Source organism: Elgaria multicarinata, chromosome 6 (genome assembly GCF_023053635.1).
Source record: "Elgaria multicarinata webbii isolate HBS135686 ecotype San Diego chromosome 6, rElgMul1.1.pri, whole genome shotgun sequence".
Taxonomy (NCBI): Eukaryota; Metazoa; Chordata; class Lepidosauria; order Squamata; family Anguidae; genus Elgaria; species Elgaria multicarinata.
In genome coordinates this window covers 80,740,912-80,759,367 of record NC_086176.1, presented here as the reverse complement: position 1 = coordinate 80,759,367, position 18,456 = coordinate 80,740,912, and the positions used below count along the sequence as shown (strand labels likewise).

Here is an 18,456-nt window from a genome sequence, read left to right as displayed (position 1 = left end):
CTATAGACTCTTTATAGACTATTGCATGTCTGGTGTGATTTGAAACATGGCAGAGTTTGCTTGCAAGCATTGACTAAATGTACACAAAAATATTTATCCCATGAGGTAAACTATGGCTTGCCCTAACCTGTAATGGCTTGCAGATTGGTGGTAAACTTGTCCTTGGGATGTTAGTAAAAATATTTCTTTATTAACTAAGATTCAAACTACACATAATGTTAATCACATGTAGTCTTTCCTCTGAAGCTTTCTTCCTTCCTTCCTTCCTTCCTTCCTTCCTTCCTTCCTTCCTTCCTTTCTACAGCCACCCAGGCTACAATCTCTAATAATGCACCAGTGTGTGTGTGTAATCTTAACCCTTTCCTCTCTGCTATTTTCAAATTGTCCTCCCCCAACACCACCAGATGCTTCCCACTTTGTGTGGGAACAGAAATGGGTATTTTTACTGAACTGCTCCAGAACCTTCTTTTTAATGGAAAATATACCTTTATTTGGGGTTATTAAAAGAATCACAAACAGAAATACTTTGGGTGGCAGGAGAAATGGAAGGAAATCCACCCATTAGCATGTGCTGTTGTGTCTGCAAAGCTGTTATTAGAAATTGGGTTCTAGGCTCAACTGGCATGGTGTTGCAGCTGGAAATATCGTCCTGGCATTGAGTACCCTTCTGCAGTACACGAACAGCTGCCTCTACTAGCATTTTAATTTTGTGACATATTTGGTAAAGTAGCACCACTAGCATGGACTCCTGTACTGCAAGCATTAGAGTGGCCCCCTGCTGGTGCCTCCTTTCTTCCACCCAGTTCAAAGAGACTTTTTGCACCTCTAGCTCACTGAACCATAAGGTTCTGAAGGTGGTTTGTCAGAACTGGAAAGCTGTACTCCACTTGTCAGTGCTATGCCATGAAAGCTGCAGTGACTAATTAAGATCAGGTTGGCAGCCTTAAGTGTATATCACTGAAAAGAAATACTATTGAAATCTCAGTGGGTCATGCTTCTGAGAAAATGTGTTTTACAATGAGGTTATATCTGTCTGTCTGTCTGTCTGTCTGTCTGTCTATCTATCTATCTATCTATCTATCTATCTATCTATCTATCTAATCACATATGCATCCTGCTATGTGTGTGTTTTATGTTCATGGCAACCTAATTATTTGTCCAAGGCCACCCAGTGAGCTTCATGGGTGAGTGGGGACCCAGGAAATCTAGATGTGTTTGTTGAGACTGACAGTCCTGTGTACTGATAATGACAATAACCAGGGCTTTATTTTTGCTTTTAAAGTGTTAACATTCTTCTTAACCAGCATGTCTAATAGTAATGGGTTGTTAAAAATTAACTTGATAAGAGTGTGGAACAATACAGTTTCCGTTACTATCCCATTCAAGTACGTGTTCTGGGGTGTATAACATAGAATTTACCTCCTTAAGCCTCTAGTTGAAGTTTTCAAGGAAACCCAATTCATTTTATCTGTCAAACATATCCACAACTGAAGCATATAACCCAAAGAAAGCAGAGGCAATGGGTTAAAGTGAAGGAAAGGAAAATATGGGTTGATAGCTAGAGAACGTGTTCACTTGGCAAAATCTTTCTGGCTTTGGAAATATTTGTTGAAGGAAATAGAAATAGTGTACTTTGTTGAGTAATTCTACTGTAACTAGACAAAGCACTGGAAAAATGACTTTACAGAACAGTCCTGCATTGGCAGCAAAATACACTAGTGGGTGGGGGATAGAGATGATGAGTCAACAGAGAGGAGACAGTCCTCTCCACGGAGCAGGCACTTCTGTGTCGCCCAAAGATGTACACGGATTTACCACCTGTCGAGTGGACTATTTCTTCTCCGTTGACTAATATGTCGTCCGAACACAGACAGTTTCTTGAGTGAATTACTTGTCCTTTGACTAGCCAGGCCTCCATAGCAGTCATCATTTGACTAGCCATCATGTGGTAGCCATTTTGTGGTGGTGCTCACACAGTTTCTCAGTTCCCAAATGTGCCCACAGTTCCCAAATGTGCCCACAGTTCCCAAATGTGTCCAGAAAAGTTTGGGGAATCCTGTTTTAAACTACAAATGAAACTAACTAGCTATATAATACTTCCTCTACTTCTTTGAGAAATCCTTAGTCTTTTGAAGTTGCAATCAAAGGACATGGATCGTTAGTATATCAGAAAATACTAGGGATCTGTATTAGTTGCATCCCAAGTCACCAACTTATACTGTCCTTTATTAAGTATTTTGTTTCTTATGACAGGTGTCTTTGTTTCAAGACTTTTGAACATGCTGCTCTTCTGAAATGTTTGTAGGTTGGTAAGGGTAAAATAGAGTGTTGAGAATTACATTAAAACAACAATAGGCATGGTACACAGTAAAGCTTGTGTCAAAGCAGCTGCAGAGCAAAATGGGCCACACACACTGAGAACTCAGTAAGGGGCCATTGAGACTTGGCCAGCTAAACTGCTGCCACCTAAACAAACACCATAACAAGAGTCAGTGATTTACTGTTTGATCTAAGTAGGTGACCACTTGGAAGTAAATCTTTCCAAGTACTTCAGCTAGGAACTCTCTGCATATTGCAAATAATGGGACTCCTGCGCAACTTTCTCATTGGAGGTGGCAATTAAATTGATTAAAGCGCTCTTGATAAACAATATTTGAGGGTTGCAAACCTTTCTATATAATGAAGTGCCAGGTATTGTATTTTCTCTTCCCGCTGCCCCCAGGAACATGAGTAACATTTTAACCAAAGACGTTCTACAGGCATGTGGAAAACTATGTGACTTAACTAGACTGAGGAAAGAAACTCACATAATGTGATTAAGCTTTTCCAAGGCAACATCTTTTTTTGCCGAGTGTTCTAAAATATAGGTCATAGAACAGAAGGATAATTTAATTTTTCAATTTGATTAAAGCATTGAAACATAAACGTGCTTAAATATATATATTTCCACAGTCGTTGGTGGGGTGAGGTTGAGGATGGGAGGAGAAGTAGCCTGTGTGTTTCTAAAAGCTTCCCAAATGGTAATGTCAAAGTCTGTGCGTTTCACTTTTCCTGTTTTGGAATACATGCTGTGCACTACAGTTCTTGGTATTACAAGCCAGTGTTTACATTTACTTGTTCAGCTGCGCAAAAAAATAAAAAATAAAAAATCACTTCTTGTCATGAGGAAAATGTTTAAATCATAGGCTATTGACCAGACCAGACTTGGTTTCCTTAAAGAAATGTCTAGAGGGATCCTGGAAACACATTACTAGGGGAATGGCTTCAGTCTCAGATTGTGAATTTCTAGAATTTGCTATTGGTAGAGATACAGTTTAAAAATTATTTAATCATCATTACCTCTACATCTGATGTTCAGGATAGAGTGTCAATTCTTATGTAGCAAAAACAGAATTTCCCACACATAAGGTGGAAAGATATTAGTATACTTGGGGGAACCCAGATACTTGCAGAAGTATATTTTGTTTCAGTAAAATAATGGAGGTTAAAGAAATTAAGAGCTTCCTGATATCCTTCCTCAGGTGACTTAAATCCCCGCTCTGGGCTGCTATTAGCCTCATATTCTCTTAAGCCTGTACGTTTCCCCTTTAGAGCCAGTAGCAGCTTCCATGGTGGGGAGATTTGGGTACACAATAAAATGTTAAACCCTTCTCCATGCAACCTATGGCCTGATCCCCGCCTGCATGTTGAGAAAGAAAAAAGTTGTTGGGAGCTCCAAACACAAAGCTCTGCTATCATGTCGAATCTGATGCTATTAGCAATTATCTTTCATGAATTTGTCTGATCATCAGATCTGGCTTTGTAAAACCATCTAAGGTGGTGGCCGTCACCAGATTTTGTAGTGTGTTCCATAACTTAATGATATGTTGTGTGAAGAAGTAAGTGTTGTTTACCTACCTAAATTATTACAAACATTTCAAGAGCAATTGCTGTATTTCTAATATAAGTAAATTATTTTCCACCAATGCTCTTTTGTTTCGTACAGATATGTTGGTTTCCCATAATATGGTCTAGCTTGTGAGTAATAATGCCCAGGAGAGTCCTCTATCATCTCCTGATACCTGGAACTTTGACCCTCATTACTAGAATGAGATTTAAATTAAACAACTCTTTTTGTAAGTACGTAGTCTTTAGCATAGCATATAAATCCTAAGAACATTATCAAAGATCAACAACCTCTGCATCTGGCAAATGACAATTGCAATCCTCATTAAAAACCTAACATTTACCATGAAGAAGTAATATAAGTCTTATCAAGATGGTTTTCAAGAAAAAAACACAAATCTTAAGCCACAGATTATTTTCTAGCTCTTAAGATCTATGAGTAAAGCCAATAAACTTTCAAAAGTTAGATTCTTATTCATGCAGAGTGGAATAATGAGAGCATGGCACTGCTGCAAAGTTGCCAGCTAGCCAGTGGAGGGTGAGTATGCAGTACTAATGGGATGAGAAATACTGTTTCTTCCCTATTCTATCCTTTGCAGTCTTCTGTTTGTAGATGTGGCTATCTTGTTGCTGTTATGGAAACATCACTTTCAGGAATATTACACAATGGGTAAAATGTAGTTGTGGCAGGATTGTCACCAGCCTTCATCACTAGGTGGGGCTTTGAGGAAAAGAATTTTAAACCAGTGACTTTCTCGTAGAAAATGGAAACTTCTATAACCCAAGCCAAAGTGCCCATGTGTACTGTGGTGTCTTATAAATTGTTTAATTTATATATTGTAGAAAAAATCTAAAAGGTATGATATAAATATTTAAACCACTGTGAACTGGGATGGGCAGAACTATATGGGTCAGGTGAGTGGCATTTATGGCACTAAAGCTCCTGCTGTGTAGTTCCCATGCAGTTCCTTGGTACTATACGGTGCGGCAGTTGATGAAGAAGTAGGGATGACAATTAGAATGCAGGTGGGAAAATACCTGGGACAATTTTTAGCCAGTACAAGAGACTACTTCATGACAGCAGTGGTGGCAAAGTGACATCATTGTTACATCAGTGCAGTGACATCAAGTGGAGCTTTTCAGACCTTAGACGTTCTTGACCATCCACTGGACTGGGCAACTGCTCATTGACCCATTAAGCCTGCAAGGCAGACACAGTGTTCAGACTTTGAGTCTGTGTTGGTGGTGGAGCAGTCCCATAGCATTACAGTTGCTTTGGTGAGTTTCAGCTGAGTATGTTGACATGGTTCTTGAAGCTCTTAGTAGAACGTCCTATGTTCTTCCAAAGATGGTTGCCTATCCTGGTAAATTCTTGCTTGCTAGACGATACAGATCAGTTTTGGTAAATCCCTTTCTGGAGAAAGGCTCCTTAAGGCTCTGAAAGAAGTCAAAAGTAAAACCTCTCCTGAAGCCTCTCTTGGATTACTCAGTTCTGAGAAATTTCTGGCTAATATCCAATATTCCATTTATGGACAAGGTTATATAGTGAGTCATGGTGTGTGAACTCCAGGTTCTCTTAGATCAGAGTGATTACAGTATATCATTTTAGTTTGGCTTTTGATCAAGTTTGCAGAGAGAAACTGGACTGGTTGACCATCTTTGCTAAGGGAGACAGAGAATGCAATCGTGTCCCTGTTGATTGTTTTGGGTCTTTGAGACTTTTGATGTAATTGAGCATAGGATCCTTCTGAACCAACTGTCGAAGTTGGTAGTGTGGGTGGAGGGGTCACCGCTTTGCACTTACCTTTCAAGCAAGGTCCAGAAAGTAGGACTGGAAGATCCTGCTTTACCTCTTGGCGTTTTTCCTGTAGGATGCCACAAAATTCCATGTTCTTTTTTATGCTGTTCAATATCTCTGTGAAATTATTCAGAGAGGTTGTTCAAGGATTTCAAATATGTAAAAAAAAGGTATATAATTGGGTGTCATCAGCATACAGATGTCGGCCAATTATCTATCTTTTCTGTTAGTCTCACTGAGATAGTGGTTTAGTGAATCTAAAGCCTGGAATCAACAATGAGCTGGATGAATTCCAATAGCTGAACTCATTCCAAATGAGACTTAAGGCACAATCCTATGCATGTTTTGAAAAAAAAAAAGTCAGCATCCCCCAACCAGCCACTGTAGGATTTTTTTTTCCTGTCTAAGCCTGCGTAGGATTGTGCCCTTATACATTAATGGTGGGTGGCCAGCTGAACTGGGTATTAGACTTGTTCTGGATGGGGTTACAAATTCCTTGAAAAGGCCAGGTTTACAGCAAAGGATCGCTTGGTGCTTCTTGTGCTTAGGGTGACCATATTTTGGAAACCAAAAAGGAGGACAACATGGTCGCCCCCAAGGGGGCGTGCCCACCCGAACATAGCCTTGGTCACATGTCTGATTTTACAGCACACATTTAAGACAAATCTGTTCTACATAACATCTTAATGTTAAAATCACTGAAATAAAGAACAAGTGAGAGATTCAATGTATCTGAAATTAACTTCACTCACTCCTACTTTTGTAGGTTTTGCTGTACTTTGAAGCTTTTGCTATGCTTTGTGTGATACATTCTCCCCTTCCCTCAAATATCTTTTCTGACTGTATCTTCACTCATTGCAAGCTGTTGTTGTTGTTAATAGGGTTTGCTACTGGCCCCAGATCTGTTTCAAATTTGGTATGGCTAAAGCTCTACCTAAAAACTATCATGGTGCCAACTTTCAGCTCTTTATCTTTAAAAATGACGATTTAAAAAATAATAATTTTAAAACATCAATTTTTAAAAAATTCCTAAAAAATCAATGGATGAACGGATCTGTTTCAAATTTGGGATGACTAAAGCCCTTCCTAAGAGCTACCATTGTGCCAAGTTTCATGTCTTTATCTTAAAAAATGACGGAGTTATAGGCATTTTTGTTAATTCCCATTAGAGCTGCTCTTTGAAAAAAATCCGGATTTCCCTCCCCCTCCCGGATTTGCCATCAAAAACTAGGACAAATCCGGTCATATGGTCACCCTACTTGTGCTTGATTTTCAGGTGGCATCTGTGACTAGAGAGTACTTGGTATTCCAGTGCCACCTTTTCCTGGAACCTAGCTATAGTGTCTGGATCACCTTTAGCAGGTTTTTAGAAAGGGGATGAAGATCTTCCTTTTCACAAAAGCTTTTATGTCAACTTTGTAATTTTTCTTTTGCATCTGGCTTTATGACTTATCTGACAGATGTGAGAAAAGCACATGGAGCCAGATAATTTTCTAAAGTGTTAACAGCTGTGGATATTAAACTTAAACTAGCAAGCATCATTCATGTGCCACATAAAAACATTTTAACAAAACGATATGAAAATAATTAATATTTTGAATTTGAGCCTCAATGTTAGAATGGAAAATGGGAGAAATGCAGTTTTGAAGAGATGTAAGCAATTAAGTAACGTCTTGCTTGGAGCTTTCAAACATGGAGAGGGGAGTAAGCTTCAGATGTTTGCACTGTGTGCATATTTGTGCCAGCCTGTGAAATGAAGACATGGGAGAGCCCTAGTTTGTGAGGCCTGCCAAGTGCTGTTGCTGGCACTGGAGCATGCTCAGTGGCTCTTTAGGTGAAGCAGATAGTGCCGGAGAAGTCTGTGGGGTTCATATCTATGTGGGTGTCAGTGGGGTATATGCCTAGTAGCAGTCACCCTTGTTTCATGGTTGGCGCATGGCATGGCGTTGCCATTTGTGTGTGTTCCTATTTTCTGTGAGATCTCCTTGGGCTCTGAACCTTTCCTGCCATCTGTTGCTGATATGTTTTCAGTTAGTATTCATGTTTTGGGATTTTATTGTTGAACTGCTACAACAAGGCTTCCCCATCGCCCCCTCCCCCTCCCCAATACCTGGCTCCAACTAGACCTTTCAGGATGAAGCATGGGGCCAATTTCAGCCTCCCGAGTTGCTGTGCTTGTGGAACAACTCTACTTAAATATCATTACTGCTGCGGCATTCACTTTCTGAGTTAAGCAAAAACTAAACAAAAGGAAAACCATCCAAGAAAGAGATCCTTCTACTTGTTAAGTAATCACTTTTAAATGCTTGATCATAACCAGGCAAGGAAATTCATAGTCATCTGTGACCAGGAGAAGATATATTTTTTCCCAGCTTTAAATGAATCATATTCTTGTACTGTATACTTTGACCTTTAGGGCTAATGCTGCCTTTAGAGTAGTGATGATAGCCATGACGGGTTAAACCCAGGGATATTGAAAGCTTGTGGATTTTAATTGCCATGTAATTTAAATCAGACGTGCCAGACAGTATTTGTATAACATTTTAAGCACAAAGGTTTGTGTCTGGCATGCTTCCAATGCTGCATGTGTTCATCAAATGTTGTTTAGTCATTGCAGCATATTTATGCTATCTGGAAACACATGTATTTAGTTTCCTGAACAATGGGCTTTAATCAAGGCCACCTCCTAGAGATAGACAACAAGGACAACATGTATGTAGCAAAAGACAGTGCCAGGATAAAAATTAAACATACATTTGCTTGAATCTTACCTAATTTCCATCCCCCATATAATAGTTTATCTAAGATATTGTGGGGTCGGTGTGGTGATGTTAGATGTTTTGGGCAGAGGACTTGCTGGTATTAGATTTTATAGTTTGGACAATGGCCAAAACATTAAAGCACTTAAGGAAAAATAAAAGGAAGTAATTGTCATCCATGAATGCTTATGTAGGCCTAATGCTGGTCCTTGTTGTTCACCTCTGCATTTTTCTCAGACTTTTGGTATAAAATTTCATCATGGTTTTCCGTGGTAATGGCTGCAGTCCAGAAAAATGCCTAGCGAGAGTTGCCCCCACCCCAGACAGGGTACCTCTCACATTGAAAACTGTTTTTTTTAAAATGGAGTGGAGTTTCTAAACCGATTTATGATGCAGTGTGGGTGGGTGGGTGGTGGTGAAGAAAGCCCAGTTATGCATGTCCATGAACACTTGATTGCCAAAGATCCTGGCTGCATAAAGTTCACTGCTTACAAAATTTGTTGCTGTGTTACTGTTCTGGTATTACTTTAGAGACATACATTTAAACCGCCTTACTGTAGCCTCTACTTGTGCAACTCCCAGTTATGTTGTGCAGTTGTTCAGCATAACGTCCTGTGGATTGCACCTTAAGTGTATAGTAGCTTGTTTAATTATTTGTGAAGTTTGACAATGTGGGACTTTTGAAAGATGCCCTCTGCATCCACCCTGAGACAAGAGAGCTTCGGCTATTGGGCAGTATAAAAATGTAATAAATAAATAAATATATAATAAGAACAGTTCAATTCAAAATGTACCTACAGCTCTGAAGAGCTGGGTACATTGTTCACTTAATGCCCCCCACCCCTATCCCCACCCCAATAAGAACATAAGAGGAGCTGTGCTGGATCAGCCCCAAACCCTATATAAGCCCAGCACTCTGTTCCCACAGTGGCCAACTAGTTGCTCCTGGGAAACTCACAAGCAGTACATGATTGCTGTAACACCCTGCCACTTGTGCTTCCCGGCAACCAAGGCAAGCTGGAAACACCTCTAATACTGGATGTCATATAGCCATTGATAGCCTTGTCCTACATAATCCCCTTTTAATGCCATCCAAGTTAGTGGCCATCACCACATCTTGTGGCAGCAAATTCCATCGTTCATATGTTGTGGGAAGAAGCACTTCCTTTTAGTTCTCCTGTCTCTTCCCCATTCAGTTTTCTTTGATGACCCCAAAGTCCTAGTATTATGAGAGAGGGAGCAAAAACCCCTCTCTCCATTCCATGCATAATTTTATGCCCTTCTATCACACATGCCTTACTTGCCTCCCCCCACCCCCCCACCCCCCAAGCTAAAGAGCCTGGAACATTGGAACATTTACTCAGGGAAAGTTGCTCCTGCCCCCTGATCATTTTCGTTGAACTTTTCTGCAACTTTTCTAGTTCAACAATTTGAAGGGTGGTGACCAGAATAGTACAGTGTTCAAGCTGTGATTGTACCATTGATTTGTACTAAGGCATTATGATATTGGCTGTTTTATTTTTGATTTCTTTTCTAATTATCCTTGACATGGAATTTGCCTTTTTTACAGTAGCTGAACACTGGGTGGATATTTTCATCACCACAGCAGTAAAGGGATGGGAGTGATGCTTAGACACTGGTTGAGAACTGCAGGTAATTTTAAGCTCCAGTCATGCAGATAGTTTTTTATTTGCACTTTTCAGGATGTGAGCCATTTCCATGGGGGGAGGGGGGACAGGATGTTCTTCCCTGTGATTTAATCCCAATCTTTCTGCTCTAAGACAAGTTCCGCATGAACAGCATGGCTACCATCCAGATGGTAGTATGCCAAAAGCACAGAGTATCAGCAAACAGGATGACACACCAGTATTGCCTTTGCGATTCCATAAGCAGTTTAGTGAAGAGGTCCAGATATATCAAATTACATGTTAACAAGAGAATGCAAAAGACAACTCAAGACTATTTGCTTCTCTTCTTTGGTGAAAACACTGTGACATCCTGTCAGGCCTCTTGAGCATTTCTTTTAATGACAATCTGGGATAAACGTACTTTTAATAAATAAAGCAGACCATCTTCCCTTATACATACCCAGGTGACCTTTAAGATCTTCAGAGGAGACCTTGCTGGTTATTCTGAAACTAACAGAATGTCACCATGCAATATCCCAACTGTGGGCCTCCTCAGTAGCGGCACCTATCCTTCAGAAAATCCTCCCTCATGCAGTACAGGAGGCAGAAAATGTGGCAACTTTCTAACACCTCCTGAAAACCCATTTGCTTACTCAGGCTTTCCCTAGGCTGTAATTAAATTAATCATGCTGCTCCATCTTACTGTTCCTTGTATTGCTTTTTATTGTAATTGGACTTGTTTTTAATGTTGTATTTTGAATATTGTATTTTAAATGCGAACTGCTTAGGGACTTTATTATATTTTTTTATTTTTATTTTATTTATTTAAGGATTTTTATGCCTCCATTCAGCCAAAAAAGGCTCTCATGGCGGCTTACAAAAGTATTTCTTGACAGTCCCTGCCCACAGGCTTTCAATCTAAAAGACATGACACAAAAGGAAAGGGGATTGGGAGGGAGGAGGAGGAGGGGGAAAAGGAAAGCAAATTCAGGCACTACAATCTTAGTTGGAAAGTTCAGCAGTTACAGGTGACAGCAGGAGGGAGGGGTGCTCTCAGCTGGAGCTGGACCCAGGCACGGTGGAGAGGTGCCTGGCTGCTGCTTCCTCCCTCACTGGTGGCCTCTGCAGAGACAGTTGGTAGCAGGAGGGAGGGGGCTCTGAGCTGGAGCTGGACCCAGGCACGGTGGAGAGGTGCCTGGCTTCAGCTTCCTCCCTCACTGGTGGCCTCTGCAGAGACAGTTGGTAGCAGGAGGGAGGGGGCTCTCAGCTGGAGCTGGACCCAGGCACGGTGGAGAGGTGCCTGGCTGCTGCTTCCTCCCTCACTGGTGGCCTCTGCAGAGACAGTTGGTAGCAGGAGGGAGGGGGCTCTCAGCTGGAGAGAGCTGAGAGTACCATGTAGTATCCCTCAGGCATAGGGACCATACGGGTGAGCTTACCTGCTCAGCCTGCCACTTGCCCCTAGACTACCAGGCTTCAGAGTATTTTCCTTGCTGGATTCCTTTATAAAATATAAATAAATATATATTTATTTATAATTAAATAATGATCTGTTAGATTTTGATCATGAAGCACATCTATATGCTAATCCTCTTGCAGAAAGAAAATGCTTGGCCCTCCAACACAACTGGAGGGATTAATGATTCTAAACTCCTCCTTTTTATAGCATATTACATATGGGATTTATGCTAATTAATAATTCAGATTATATAAAACATAAGAGCCATGTTGGGTAAGACCAAAGGCCTATCTTGTCCACCATCCTGTTTCCACAGTTGTCAGCCAGATGCCCACGGGAAGCCCACGAGTAGAATATTAGTACAACAGTACCCTCCTGGTTGAGGCAGAGGTCTGTATCTTGAGGAACAGGGAACAAAAGTATCAGGTTCATTATGAGACAGCAGGTCTCCCCCGTATGAAAACATGAGCCTGCCTCAAAGAATCATAGGAAATAGAATTGAAACCTGCCTGGAGACTTTTGGAGAGCATGGGCTACCATTTCAGATCAAATGAATTCCAGCAAAGCAGTAGTTATGTATGTCATTGACCCTGTTCAGAAGACACCTTAAACCACAGCTTTAACAACGTTGAATAAGGCAAGAACCTTTATTCACTGTGGCTAAAGCCATGGTTTAAGGCATCTTCTGAACAGGGCCAATATCGGGAATGAACTAGCCGTTTACATGTTATGTGACAGAGTGATTGTATTAAAAGTTATTGGGGATGCGATACTGAATGTACTAGTTCAAGTGTGGAAAGTAGAAAACCTGGTCTTGTTATAACAGGGCCCTGTAAAGCAATATATTGGGTGCCAAATAATGTCTATACCAAATAACCATGGTCAGTTCTAGCAGTTCTTACTGTGTTGTGAACTCAGTAACTTTTTCAATTCTGGAAACTTGATTTAGTAACCTATAGCCAGAGAGAAGGGCCATACTTTTATGAGCCCATTGAAAGGGCTTGGCGCAGTAAAATGCTCCATCTCATGTTTCAAGAGTGTAGTCGTAGTTCCACAGAACTTCTTGCAGTTTTTCAAAATTGTTATTACTTTCTGTGCTAAAAAAAAAAAAAAAAAAAAGATTACAGATCACAATAAAGGTTGTACAGGGCTACCAATGGGGATCTTTCCAAAGGTGCTTAATCTCTAATGATGACTTCTTAAGGAACCTGGTGCTTTGGAAGAAGAACTTGGAACTGATTTAGATAATGAAACAGAGACATTTATTCATATATTGACTTTAGGATTTCACAATTTTCTCTTGATAATGAGATGCCCTGTCCTTGACTGTTCCATGAGAACAAGCTGATAAAAGCAATAATTGAACTGGAAGAGAACACAAATTGCCTAGTCTAACTCCTTCAGTGGCAGGATTGCCTTTCTTTATATTTGAGTTTAAACTGGGCATGCAAGAAACCTGATGGAGGCATTCTGGGTCTAAATACAACATATCTTTATCAGAAGAAATTGCTGCACCACCAGAGCTCCACTATCTTTTTCTGTTGTGAAAGTATTTGCGCAAGTGCTAGTGAACCACTTTTAAACCTAACATCTACAAGCAGCCATTGGATTTTCCTCTTGGGCATACTCAAGAACTTGGCTTTCACTAGCGCATCATCAGTTGCGCTAGCAGAAGAACCCCAAATAGAATAAATTGAATACAACCCCTGACTTTCCGTTCTATTTCATGATCTTGAATTGCAGATTTCTGCAGAAACTCTTTTAGCAGGTTCCAGATTCACATTAGTTCATTTATTCAATATAAGTGATTCTTTACATTAAATAAAGGTTCTGAATTGTGTTTTGTTTGCAGATTCACTTGCATTGTGTGTTTTGTTGTTTGAAGGCTATATTCAAGTCATTCATGCATGCTTCTCAAATGAAAGGGTGAAGATATTGTGAGAAGACACAATGTGTCATTACGAATGCTTGATTTATGTGCAGATTTGAAAGCCTGTTAGATTTTGAACGACAGTCCCAACGTTGGTATTTGGATGTGATGGCATAATAATATTAAAGTATGTAACACCCACACATGAAAAGACAAAGCTGTAGACTGGTGTTAAAAAAATAACAATGTATTATTATTTGAAGATTAGCCAACACACTTTGTAAATGATCTTCAGTGGCAATCTTCAAATAATAAATTCCTATTTTTCAAGCAGATCTGAGGCTTTGTCTCTTTATTTGTTTTTAAGAAGTGGGTTGCTCTTCTCACAACAGTATTTGGAGTGTGTGTGTGTGTGTGACTTGCCTGTAATTATAGACACCATACATCCAGGTTATTACAGATCAGAAATTCTTATATCAAACCCTAAAGTAGGGATGTACAGATTTTGTAAAATCTGTTTCGTGGATTGTCATGTGCCTTTCATTCCATCACGGCTCATTGACGGAATTGGATTTTTTTCCAATTTTGTGAATTTGCACAAATTTGCATTTGCAAAAATGCTTTTTATTTTACATATTTTTCTATGACTAAATTTGCATAAAATTCTGGAAAGTAAAAAACAACAAGCTGGTCTGCAAGTCCACCAGTTTGTGAATCTCTGTGACTCAGGAAAAACTGGTCCACTGAGGAATTTGTGGGTTGGATTCATAGAAATCTGAACTCATCTGATTCTGTTGTGGATTTCTCTGATATCCCTATCCTAAAGAAAATATAGAAAGACCTAGTTACAGTGATTCCATTTTTGAATATTGAATATTGTTTTAATAACTTTAAATACGTATAAGTCCATCCTCATCAGTTCCCTGATCTCATGCTCACTCTCCCCACACTGGTTAGCACTAGTGACGTTCATGTAGAAATAGATGTAGAACTCTTGCATTCTGTTTTGTCTTCAAGTTTGGGATAATTTGGGACATAATTGCTGATAGCTAATCATCTCAAGCAGGAGTCCAAGTGTTCATCTGTGAGACTGGAACACTTTAGATTGGTTATATTCATTGCAGAAACAGCAGATTCACAAAGATAAATAGAACCCCCCCAAAATTAAATGCAAAGTTGTGTTTCAGAGGCCTGAATACTTTGCTTTGTTAATTAAACACTAGAAATTGGCTTCATAAATCCCAAGTTTTAATTGCAGGTCAGCCTGAACAGCTAAAATCTAATTTTCAGTGCTGCAATACTCTTCAGTTTTTGACACAGTATCTTCCTTATCAGTGTTTCCAAAGGGGTAGCACATGAAGTTGACTACTGGGTCAAGCCTTGCAAAATCTTGGAAACGCCTCTGAAATTCAGTGGCAAGACTTTCCAGCTGTCTAATATATCATTCCTCATTGTGGAGTTGTTTGTTTTTTGTCTGCTTTGCCAGTGCGGGGCCAAATTTGGGAAGTTCTTGAGCTCTTTTCTGTGGAGTTGGGAACACGACAGGTTCAACTTCGGTGTGAAGTAGTTCACAGAACTGATCATTTCCATAAGAGCTCTCTCTTTATCTTGCAGTTGTAAGTTAGATTCATTTAATCCAGTTGTGATGCCTGCAAGCCAGGTCTAACAGCCGTTCATTGTCAAACTCTGCATACTCATCAGGTTGAGATGAAAAGAACTCTTTAATTTCTGGGAAAAAAGTCTCTGAATCTTTGTAAAAAAATTATTACCTCAGTTAACTATCCTACATCTCTGCAGGAGTCAAGCTTCCCATACTGCAGGTCTTTTTCTTCCCATTATGGACTGAATAGCTGCTAAGGATTTCATGGCTAAGGATTAAGCGTAGGACACATAGAGACTAAATGTTTTAGTTATTCAGATATTTAATAAATTTGCATGAACTTTCATGGGTTGCAACCCACTTTATTAGATATATAAGTAGAACTGGAAGCTTTGAGTCTGAAAAGTCAGTTAAAGAGGTTGATCTTCAGCAAGCATTCTATTCTCTTAAAGTGACATTTACAAACCACAAAATTTACTAAAAGTCTTTATTATCGAAATGAAACCACTATTACTTCCTTTGATTTGGTCACAAGTTTGGTGAAGTCTGATTGCTTAGTTGTCAATCTTGACTTCTGCTCCTTTGCTTTGGCTTTACAAAGTTCACTATTTTCTGGTTAGTAATCAATATACTTTTTTTCTGCTTGGATTTTTAAATTTATTTAGTAGAGTTGCATTGAAACAGTAGATAGATTTCACACATGTGAAAAAAACACTTCCTACACCTTATGGAAGTGATATTTGTTTCTTTGAACATGGAAATGCTGTCATCCTGTTGCTTGTTAGACATAAATCCCAAAGAAATCCTTGCTTTCTGTCAGTTTTCTGCCCATACTAAATGTATGGTTGAATATAGAGCTAGAATTAGATTCTTAAAATCCAGTCTGGTGCATGATTGAAGCAAGCACCCTCAGGATAGAATGTTACTAATTACAATGAAGTACAGCGGGACTTACTTTTGAGTAACATGTGTTATTTTGCAGGGTTTTTTGTCCTCACTCCCTCTTTTAAAAAGAAAATCACACTTAATGCATGGGATCCCAACTAAATTCTGCCTCCCAAATTACTAATTCCCTTGTTTACCTTTCCTTCAGCCCAGTGGCCATGACATTTACCTGGTGCTCATTGGTAGCCCCCAATGGTGGTCTACAGAAAGACCCAGCAGATTACATGCTCTGCCTCACAATGCTCTCACTGACAATTGGTCATGCCGGCTGGGGATGATGGGAGTTGTAGTTTAACACATCTTGACAGCTCCGGGTTGGGCGGGGGAGGCTTGTCCAAGCAAAGCAATAGCAACCTGGATAGCTCCATGTGACGCTAAGGCTGGTGAGTCATATGAGCTTCAAATGTTGTTTCAGCAGAAAGCAAACCCAGATTGATCCTTAAACAGAGCAGCACTTCCATCTGGATGCTTATTTCTGTTTTGAGTGAGTGAAACATCTTTAATTAAGGGGGTATAGCCTATTTCAGTAGTCTCTGACTTGGTGAAGGGGAGACCATAGTTTTGATGGGGTTTCTAGGCTGGGGCCCTCAGAGTCCAAGGACAACAACACAGCCTCTTCAGGCTACAAAGGAGTCAGCAAAACAGCCTTATCTGCGGGCACTTTCCTCATCCACTCCAATACTTCCTCTGAAACCATGGCCTTGTCTCCTGAGGATGGAGAGTCAGACCCCAGAGCCATGACAATACAATAGAAAGATGGGTTAACCCAAACTGTGATCCTTCAGTATAAGAGGGATATGAATACCATATGAAAGACCTCTGAATTACAAAATATTGTCTTAGGCAGTATTTACATTGTACAATTGCTGTTCTGTTTTGCATAGCAGAAAAATAAGTGAGCATTTACTGTTGTCACAACTCATAATATCCCTTCAACCCTGGCTTTGTTAATGACAGTACTTTATGATGATGCATTTGTGCAACAGTTTGTAAACACCGATTTAAGTACTAATTGTTGGAGCCTCATGATTATGACCAGCTGAAAATGGCCAGTAAAAAAAGCTTAGAGTTTCAGACCCTAAAATACTTAAGTCAATTTAATTATGGAACTGCCAGGTGCTACATTTATACAGCCACTCTATAGTTAAGGTGAATGTTCTTTTCTATCACAATAAAGCTTGAAAATTCTATTCATCATAACACTGATTAAAGTGAACTTAATAACTGTTCATTAGTAATCAGTAGAAAGTTTTTGATTTACAGGTTTATAGCTTTGAGAAGAAGAAACTGATGGAATCTCAAGACTCTATTGACAATCTGAGTAATGAAGTCAAGGTCCATGTTCATGGATCAGTCACCAAAGAGGGTGACTATAAACCTATGGCAGTTCCTAGTGCTAGTAATTTATTTCATTATTTTGTGTAACGGTTCTCAGAATAATATTCAAAGCACTTGACAGAAAACAGAAAAACCACAGTATTACAAGTATTTGCACTCACAATGCAAATTTGCAAGTTCATATTATTTGCACTCACAAATGAGTATATATCTTAAAAATGCAGAAGTATGTCGGTTAAATTAATTCTAAAACAAAGTGTGAATTAGCTTCTTGAAATAATGTCTATGTGTGCCTCTAGGGCAGCAGGGTCCTCACTTGAATATAACGGGGACAGTTCCAGAAGATTTGGACTATGCCAAACATAGGACATTTCAGGATCAATATTGATTGCTTATATCTTGACTGACAATCTTGCCACATGTATATGTGAATCGTATTAAAGGGCTGTGGGACCATGCCCCTCTCCACATTAGATGTGGTTCTATGCAGGGGAAAGGCGTTCCATGTGTGCTAGAACCTCTGATTATGCTCATATGGAAAGCCGACACACACACACGCACACACACACACAGAGATCCATAGGTTTCCCCCTACAGATGTCTACACCTAATATGTGGATATCAGGAGTGCTACTGAAAAGCTACATGACTTTGTAGGCAAGGGAAGTGGCCCAACCCCCCCCCCCCCATCCCCTTCCTATGTGTGATAACCCTTCATGCTATTCATATCTGATGGGGGCCTCAGAGCAGAATCCAACAGGACACTTACACCCTCGTTGATTCCCTTCCTCCCTGCCAATTACCATTCTATATTGGGTCCTGCTGATTCCATCGCACGAGTGGGATCCACCACTTACACAAGGGAGATTTAGCACTTGCCAGAGAAGCCCTGAAATGAGCAGAAACACTTGTTTCTGGAAGGAGGCAAGTTGTGGAAGCCTTAGTTCTTCTTCGTGGTCTCTATGCATCACACATATGGGCTTTGCGCCTGCGCAGAGACCAGACCGGAACCTTCTCTAGCTGAGTGGAACGTTTTTGGCGGGAACCCCTCCCCCCACGCTACCGCGCATGTCCATGGGGTTCCCGCCCTTACCTCAGTTCTTCGTCGTCCGCCGTTGTGCCTAGACCGAAAAACTTTATCTCTAGCGTTTTCTCTGTTGATCTATTTAAAATACTT

The 18,456-nt window shown here is 40.1% G+C and overlaps 1 protein-coding gene across 1 annotated transcript in view; it reads left to right on the top strand.

The window, feature by feature from the left end:
* The window catches only part of XRCC4 (X-ray repair cross complementing 4), a 139,045-nt gene that overhangs the window by 13,839 nt on the left and 106,750 nt on the right, over positions 1–18,456 (top strand). The gene's annotated exons all lie outside the window — the stretch shown is intronic.